The sequence below is a fragment of the Strix aluco genome, chromosome 17, assembly GCF_031877795.1.
Source record: "Strix aluco isolate bStrAlu1 chromosome 17, bStrAlu1.hap1, whole genome shotgun sequence".
NCBI classification, from domain to species: Eukaryota; Metazoa; Chordata; class Aves; order Strigiformes; family Strigidae; genus Strix; species Strix aluco.
Window position 1 is genome coordinate 17,011,794 of NC_133947.1, and position 8,824 is coordinate 17,020,617.

An 8,824-nucleotide genomic window follows, 5' to 3' on the forward strand; every position below is an offset into this window, starting at 1 on the left:
CTGAAGCTACCTTGAAGAACAGTCTTCAGAGTTCAGATACCATCTGTAAGGAGACATTCCTCTCAATCATCTCAATGCTTCCTTGCATTTGTGTCTTTTACATCATCCCCCAAGAAACACTTCATCATAGGAGGGAGAGAGAAGTGCCAAAAAGAAATTCCTCGATTCTTCACGTGCAAATGCCTGGAGTTCAGCAACGCCAGGTTTGGTTCCCTCTTCAGCTACAGGCAATTCTTTGATACACTCGGGTAGCCTTTTTAAACAGTGAGCACCCAAAGTCCTGCCCGGACACGCTGCAAGTAAAATGCTACCAGAAGCACACATGGAGCGGTAGCCCCTTCTTGTCTCAGCTCATGAAGCCCTTCAGTCAGAAGCCAGCTCAGGGAGCAGGGGAGAGAGCACCAGCCTCACCAGGCTGGAGGTCCACACTTGCACAGGGAGGGAGCACACCTCTCCTGTCAGAGCATGCCCAAGCTGCAATCGCTACCGCTGACTGCAGAGCACCATCTTTGCAGAGTCCCTTTTTTTCTAAGCAGAGGTGGGACTTCAGAGCACACCAAGCCCCCTCAAACAGCACACAGGCAGAGCTGCTATGGGTCTCTCCTGAAGTTAAGCTGCATTCATTCAGGGCACAGACACAGAAGACACCCACCACGTCCAGGACCCTCCTGGCCAACCAGTACTATCTTCATGGGGTCAGCTAGCCAGCGGGCAAGCACATGGCATCAGCTGCACCAAACTACCAAGAGACTCTTGTCCCTGCTTGCCTGGCAGGCCTACAGACATCAGTCTCCTTTCACATGTAGCAACACAAAGGTCAGGCAAGCAAACTCTAGACACAACAGCAGAGCACGGGTCCCACAGACCCATGTCCTAGTCCACTCTTACTGCATATACCTGTCAGAAGTCCATGCCAACATGGTTTCCACATCACCTCTCCCTCCGTACCTGGATAAGCCACTCATTTTCTGGCCCCTTCCTTCAGGGGACGTCTCTGGAGGAACTAACATGTAACGAAGTCCAGAAATCGACTTCTGCTCTGTTAGACATCTCGCTCTCCCAGCTCATGGTGGCAGAAAGAGCAGGATGTAGAGCTGGATCCAGGAGAGGGTTTAGGAACGCTGTCCAGAATTCATCAGACCTAATGTCACTCAGCAAAGTGGCCAGCAGAGAGCCTGTCTAGAAACCAGAGCGCAGCATCCACAGATAACCACATCACACACAGTGTACTGTGCCCTGTCAGATGTGGGCACAGCTGTACCTATTCAAACACACATGGCCTGCAAGCCTGCAGAGTCACACCTTGCTATGGGGCTCCTGGAGAGGCCACTCTTGCTGAAATCACAACTACTAAAGCTTCAAAGAGCCTGTGCCCATAGCGACACACTCCTTCCTTTGCCTTCTGGATTCAGGACCCTGGTCCTCATTCTCAAAGCACAACGCGGGGCTGGCCCAACTCCAAAACAGTGATGTTATTCTCAGACAGAAATTCTCACCCTCCAGAGCAAGGAGGTGGAGCAGTCACTGTGACTGGCCCACAAATCTGTAACCACTTCTCTGAAGAAATCAGGGTAACCACAAACCTCAGCACCTTCACAGTAAGCCCAAGCCTTGCTTCAGTCAGCCTCCCCACAACATCACCGCACAGCGAACAAACAGAGCACAGTCTCTGCTGTCTGCGGTGGAGCAGAGAAACCTGCCTTTATGTATGCACGGAAATGCATGCCGGGAAAAGCTCAGATACCCTGGTGAGGGGCACCCTACGGGGACTGAGAAAGATCACTGAGAAACAGGGCTTCGCTTGCCCTAAAGCAACAAGCGGAGCAGCATACAAATAAGAGCAGTATGCTGTGCATTCCCACAGCCCACTGCTCTCCTTCCCAGGCTAAGCGAGCACAGGGTACAGCAAGGATGCACCATGCACATATATAGAAGTAATCAAGAGAGAATGGTGCTCTCTTCTCTGATCCTCAACTAACAGACACCTAACACTTAAGCTTCAATTTATCTTAAGTATGTTTTAAGTTCAACCACAGCGGATGAAACATTTAGGGTTAAAGGCGCTCTGTGCACAAGACCTAGAGAACTCAAGGCAGCAGCTCACACAAAAATAGCAGCTTTCACAGCATGTCTATAGCAAAGCACTAATGTTTATTCCTGTATCTAGGACTAACTTTAATTCTGCCTCGATGCACATATATAACAAGGCATTAATGTTTCTTAAAGAACCAATACTTCACCTCCCTATACATCAAAAAAGTGAAGGTCCCCTCTAACTTTGCATCACCCTTGTTCCTGCATGTAGCACGCTAGCACATTGCTAACGCTGGAATTCACCTTCAAAGGTAGCCATTGAGCGTAAGTTAAAGCACAAAATGAAAACCAGAAAGCACATAAAACAACTTTACCTTCATGACTTCTGAAGAGAGGTTTAACAACTGGAAGTTTTTTGAAGGAAACTCAACTATGTCCAAATAACAAATGTCTATTTGTAGTGCAATACAGAGGGACCAAAATTCTCAGCAGTGGCTGCTAATGTGGAGGGCCTGGTAGCTGACGTCCTTCAATTAGCTAAAGTCCTGATTCTGCCTTCAAAGAAATGCGAATGAGATACATCCCAGGGAGTTCCAGCAACCCTCAGGGCAGTGACTGCTGCAGTTCCTATCCCCCAGCCACAGGGACATCGCGGCTGCACTTCCCCCACCAGGCATTTGCCCAGGCTTTTGGCCTGGGGTCCCTCATGCCCTTCCCACTTCTGTTCCCGTGCAAGAGCGCCCAGGCTGCAATTTAAACACATGCTTTAGGACCACTTAAGATACTGAACGGAACAACCTCGCCCCTCCACTGCCTCCCTGTCCCTCCATCATAACAGCATGCACATTAGTAGGGACATACAGTCAGTCCATGGAGCTGGGTTAACACCAGCCCGGCCCCAGCTATTGCCTCCTTTTACTCTAACACAAAGCAGGGCTCCACAGATCCCACACTTCTGTGGAAACATTTAGGAAACAAATATTCTGTAAATTGACACTGACAAGCATAACTTTCCCCTGCTTTTGGCACAGTCACCCCAAAAGGAAGCAATGAGTTACCTGCATTTCAACCAGACTTCCCACAACAACTGAGCCAAACGGCAGAAAGAGGCAGACAAATATCAGAAAGCTTCACCAGATCTAATCTCTCCAGTTAAAACACAATTAAACAAATAAACAAAACAAACAAAAAACAAAACCACCCCGAAACAACCAACCAGATAACACTACCTATACTAATGCTACATTAGGGCTGCATAAAGGGCAAAGGCAGAACTGCTGTACCTCCTAGGATAGATGTTAACAACACCCCCGTCAGACTGCTCCTGAGCAGCATACCTCACAGAGAAACCAGGGCTGGAAAATGCGACGTGCACCCCATGACCAAGCCAACATCTCGTCACGATAACACCCACACTCCTTGATCCACACCCAACGCACCTCTGCAAGCACGCTTCCAGCGCCCAAATGCAAAACAAAGAGGGACTGGGACTCGGTTCCCACACTTCTCACTTTCTTTTCTGGACTGAAAAGAGTGTTTTGCTCCTGGTAGAGCAGGATTTATACTCGCTACAGGCTGGGAATCCCCTAGAGGCAACACGCTGCAGTAAGGAAACAGCATGCACCCCTTAACCTCAAGGCAGCATTTCCTCCGCAGGGGAAAGGCCTTACACAAAGGATGGGTCAAGTGCTCCACTGACCTCCTCCGTGCCAACACGACCACGGCCCCCAGCTCCTTTTGGAAAACTGAGCCCAAGGGCAGCGTAGGGCAGGAGCCCTACACCCAGGCGCCAAATTCTCCCAGCTTTTAGCTGACTTCAGGAGGAGCTGAGTGTCCTCAGGCATTCCCTAGAGCACCGCCACCACCTTTCCCCAGATACCTGTTAGGGACCTGCCTCAAACATTAAAGCCCAGCCACAGCCTCCCAGGTATTTCCTACTTCTTAGGCTGACTGGACACATCCAACATAACAATGCTAAAAATTAATAGCCACATATTGGCAGATTGCTAGGCTGCATACCAGATTTTCCCATATAAGGGAAAGTTGAAGGCATTGTCCTATCACATGGAAAACATATTGCACCAGCCCAAGATATTAGAAAGCAAAATCAGAGTCTCCTCATGTCACAAGCTGACACCCACAGCACCACGTTTTTCCCCTTTTGTTGACGGTTTGGTCAGCCTTCCCCAGCTCTGTTATTTCCACCAGGGGCTGGTGTCTGAGGATCACTGGAGGCTGGCTGGGACAGGCACTGCCCAGCACAGCATTTGCAGCACGCTGCTACACAGGGAGAATCCACTTTCTTAGAGGATTTTGGTCCCACCACCACCATGCTGGCCATGCAGGCAGTGACACGGCCACTGTTCCCAGGGTGAAGTGTAACTCTGTTTTCATGGGGTTTTTAGCATGCTGAGAACCCACCATACAAACCTGGCACACTGTCACCAACTCTGCCTGCAGCAAACACTGCTACTCGACTACATATAGACCATTCACCCTGACCATCTTCTCTCCCCTTTACCCAGCTTGTTGGCCCCCAGCAGCAGCTCTGCCTCTGCTTTTACAGACCAGGGTGAATTCACCAACATCAGAGGTTGACTCCACTGGCCCAAGCAGGAAACTGGGGATGAGAGAGGAGAAACGCTTTCATTGCTACTTACAGGAACAACGAAAACAAGCCCTCTTGGCTCCCCTGAAGCCCAGTCAGACATCCAACTACCGTGCTTACCAGTGTCTCTTTAAGACAACTTCAGAGAAGCCTCCCTACACATGCCTGCTTTCCAGACCCAATGCACCGAGTCCACATTCCTGCACCAAGGGCTCATTCATAGCGCAAGTCTGATCAACCCTCTCCTCTCCTTCGCAAGGGCAAGCTTCTCCTGCAGGCTGATGTGCACGCTCTTACCCGAGACAGGCCAGGACACCAGAGCTTCATGCAAAAAACAAAGGCCTGCTCTGGTGGTCAAGCTCTCAGCCTTGCCATCTCACAAAAACAAGTTCACTTGCTTGTGCAAACTCCTCTTGAAATAACACAAACCGTTAAAGTGAAACACTATATTATCCACCTGTAAAAGTTTGTCTTTGGAGAAGCTCTTGAGAAAATATTAAAGAACTCTCAAGGAAGACTAAATCTTAAAAATTACTGAGACTATACTTCAGGGGTGGGAAGGCAGAGATTTGTTTCCTGTTAAAGAAATATTGTAAAGCGCAGTCAGGAAAACTAGACATTCCTCTGAGAGCCTCCACCAAGCCACTAGAAATCAACACACTTCAAAAATACCCACAGCATTGACCATCGGGGCTAACACTGGCATACCCAGGGCCGGCTGCTCAAAGACCAGCAGCTTAGATGGAACCACTCTCCCCTAATGCCAACACACAGGACAACAGAGGGAAAGGTAAATTCAAGCCATCAGAAAGGCGCAGGCTTCCAAACCAGACAGCAGAGCTCAGAACAAGGTAATGAGGGACCCTGCCAGCACCTTCTGCAAGAGATGTACATTATTCACACACTGCAAGCATTGAAAAACAGCCTTAGTTTCAGAGATCACACAGGCTAGTTTTTAACACATCCATACTAGCCTGCAGCAAGGGCCTGCAACTGCCTTCTCAGCAACAGGGCAATCAATGTTTCTGCTTGGAGGAATGAGACAATAGGCAGAAATAAACAGCCATGGCTGCAGGATGGGCTTCAAACTTCACAAAAGTGAAAACAAACCCAAATCAGTCTTTCTCCAAGTCCTCTCATTGACTGTGCCTTTTATTTCAGGAATAATAACACATACTTCCTGTTCTGCTGCAGAGGGTACACACAGACATTTTGATAGGATGCAACTCTACTAGTTATCAGGCTTTAGAGCTTGAAGCGCTCAAGGGGCAACATTCAATCAGCCTCACCCCAGCACTGCTGCGTGCTTCCCATCTTTGCAGTGAAGGAAACTCAGCAGTATGTCCAATGCTCCTGAAGGACCTGCAAGTTTAGGCAGCTGTACCAATTTGGTGATGGGCAGAATTAGCTTTCCAAAAGCAAACAGACAGACAACAACATTAAGCTTTGCAGTGCAAGAGGAATCAATTTTCCACTAAACAAGTGGGAAAGGAACCCAGGAGCAACCCTGAACAAAACCAACCCAGTTGGAAGTCAGAAGCCTTGACCTATTTACCCCAGGAAGAATTTACTTCCAGAGCAAAAATATGCTGTTATTGTTTCATACTTCAACAGTTGGACCAAAACAACAATTTCTCTGCAAAACAGCACAGCAGAGCTCCTGCATGAATGAGGTAAACAACAGGTGAGGAGGGGTAAGGCGGCACCTATTCTTGTGCCATCACCTGAACAGGGCCCAAAAGCAACAGCAACACTTCACGGCGGGGAAAATACTTCCAGAGCTCAGTGTTCCCTCTCCTCTGACAACACCCTAATCCAACTGATCCCACACCAGTTAAAAAGATACAGGCAGCACCAGCCACCAAATATCTGTAGCTCTGCAAGTGAAGGGGTCAGGGATAAACATCTAAGGAGTAAAACCACATCTGCCTGCTCACAAGGTGCCCTCTGCCAGGGAGGCCAGTGACTGCAGAGGGGTGCTGGAGACTCCTGCACAGACCTACAGGCCACTTTGCAAAACCACAGCGAACCATCTCCACCCCTCTCCCCTCATTCTCCAACCCCAAAAGCATTTGCTGCATTTCCCAAGCAGGAGGTAAACAACAAAAAAGCCTGAGGTTTTGGCTAAAAGCATCCCGGTCTACTGAAGAAATAAACCAAGCACTTTTCATAGCAAAATTACTGAAAAGTTCTACCACATTAAAGGCCAGCAGCAGACCAAGCAGAAACAGCTCCCCGTGTGCTGAGGCACTCTGCCTGGCCTCCACAGTCCCTGACTTTACTGCGAGTTTAGCGTAGTTGTCAGGAAGGCAAATCAATAAACAGAGAAAACGTTAGCTGCTCCGAGACGGGTGTGCACATCAGGCAGCAATACTAACAGACGACTTCGCTTCATCTTTCCATATTCTGTTCGCATGCGTTTCTCTCACAGCGTTTACCCTACAAGCCTCGTTGATCAAGGCTAAAATCCACCTCAATCGCCAGTAAAAGTCCCTGGTAAGAACAGGGAGAATCCCACAAGGCAGCCACCAAAACACAACGGACGCAAGGCTGCGCGGGGCGACTACGGCGAGATGACTGCAGCGCGAACAAGACGCGACTCCAACGTGACTGTGATGCCTCTCTGTTGTGACATGGCTGCAATGTCACAACAGATCCACGTCTGCTCCGCGCGCAAGGGGCGAAGCGGGCCGAACCCGCCGATGACGGGGACGAGCCCGTCGCCCGGAGCGGGGGAAACAGCCCTTTAACCGCATCCTCCCCCCTTCTCAGCGCCCCGGGTGCCCTTGCTCGGCAGGCGCCGGGCAGCAGGAAAACCGTGCCCCGGGGCCCCCAGCCTGCCAAGGGACCCGCTTCTCCCCCGCCCGCAAAGTTTAAAGACTTAATTATCGATTTGCTTGAGCACTGCGGCCGGAATGACGGCGGAAAGCTGCGCCCCGCGGGCAGGCTCCCGGCACCCCGCAGCCCACCCGACGCTGCGGTCGCGCAGCTCGGTGCGGGGCCGGGGGCCGCGCTCCCCCCTTCCCGGACGGGAGGAGCCACCGCGCAGCGCCGGGGGGAGCCCGCCACGCCTCCGCCCCCGGCCCCCCGCACGCCCCGGGGCCGCCGCGGCTGCGGGGTGGGGGGGGCTGGGGGGGGGGGGGGTGGCGCCGGGCCCCGAGCTGCCGGTCCAGCGCCGACTAGGCCCGGCCCTCCCCGCGCCCGGCGGGCTGGGGGGCGAGCGGCAGGTAGGGCTGGCGAGAGGAGGCCGCGGCGGCGCTCCCCCCCCCCCGCCGCGCTGCCGCCGGCCCCGCGCCCCGGGGGGCGGGGGAGGGCCGCGAGGAGGAACCGGCGGGGGCGCCGCCGCCCCTCCCCCGCGGCCGGCCCGTCCCCGCGGCCGGAGCCATGATAGGGCCGGCGGCCGCCCCGGCCCCGCCGCCCGCCCGCCCCGCGGCCCGCGCCGCCGCCGCCGCCGAGTTCATTCATAGCGCCGCCCCGGCGCGGCCCCACCGCCGCCCCGCCACCCCGCCGCCGCCCCCGGCCGCGCCGGGCGGTTGAACCCAAAACTTCGGGGCAGAACTTACCTAAAATGGCTCCTCGGCCGCCCAAATACAAACAGCTATTATTTGGTGAAGTTTAGCCCAGCACCCTGCAAGGACACCCTAACCTCGCCCGGGCACGCCCCCGCCCCGCGCCCATTGGCTGCCCGCCGCCGCGCGCCGGCGCCCATTGGCAGGCTGAGCCGTCAGCCGCGCGGCGCCCGCGCCAAGCTTGGCTGCAGCGCGCCCGCCGCTCGCTCCATTGTGCTCCTGTTTGCACCGATGAGAGCGCGGCGGCGATTGGCCGCGCCGCCGCCCCCGCGCGCCGCCCCCCGCCCTCCACGTCCGCGCCCGCCGCCCGTTCCCCGGATGTGAACCGGCCCGCCGGGGCCTGTGGCGGACGCCGCCTAACGCGGGGTCGAGCGGGGCCTGCGGGGGGGCTGCGCGTGACCCCGGCCCTGCGCCTCGCTCCCCTCAGGCGCTGACGGTCTCCTGAGGCCTCGAGAGGTGCGAAGGGGCCGGGAGAGCGTGGGAGCAGAGCGATGCCGCCGGCCGGGGAGGAGGGAACGCCGCTGCCCGGAGGGGGGCTCCAGGGGACCCCTGGGGGCAGACGCGGGGCACGAGCCGTGTCAGCGCCTGTCCCGGGCGAACCTCGGCAGGGAGC

At 54.1% G+C, this 8,824-nt stretch overlaps 1 protein-coding gene across 7 annotated transcripts in view; it reads right to left on the reverse strand.

Annotated features, from left to right (window-relative positions):
- Positions 1-8,294, reverse strand: part of CHD6 (chromodomain helicase DNA binding protein 6) — a 92,514-nt gene extending 84,220 nt beyond the window's left edge. For 6 of the 7 annotated variants that reach the window (XM_074842783.1, XM_074842778.1, XM_074842782.1 and 3 more), the window contains exon 1: positions 8,206-8,275. The gene's annotated coding sequence lies outside the window, so the exon portion shown is untranslated. Of the gene's footprint in view, positions 1-8,205 lie in introns of all 7 variants that reach the window. The other variant, XM_074842780.1, reaches the window with a different exon arrangement.
- Positions 8,295-8,824: the final 530 nt, after the last annotated feature.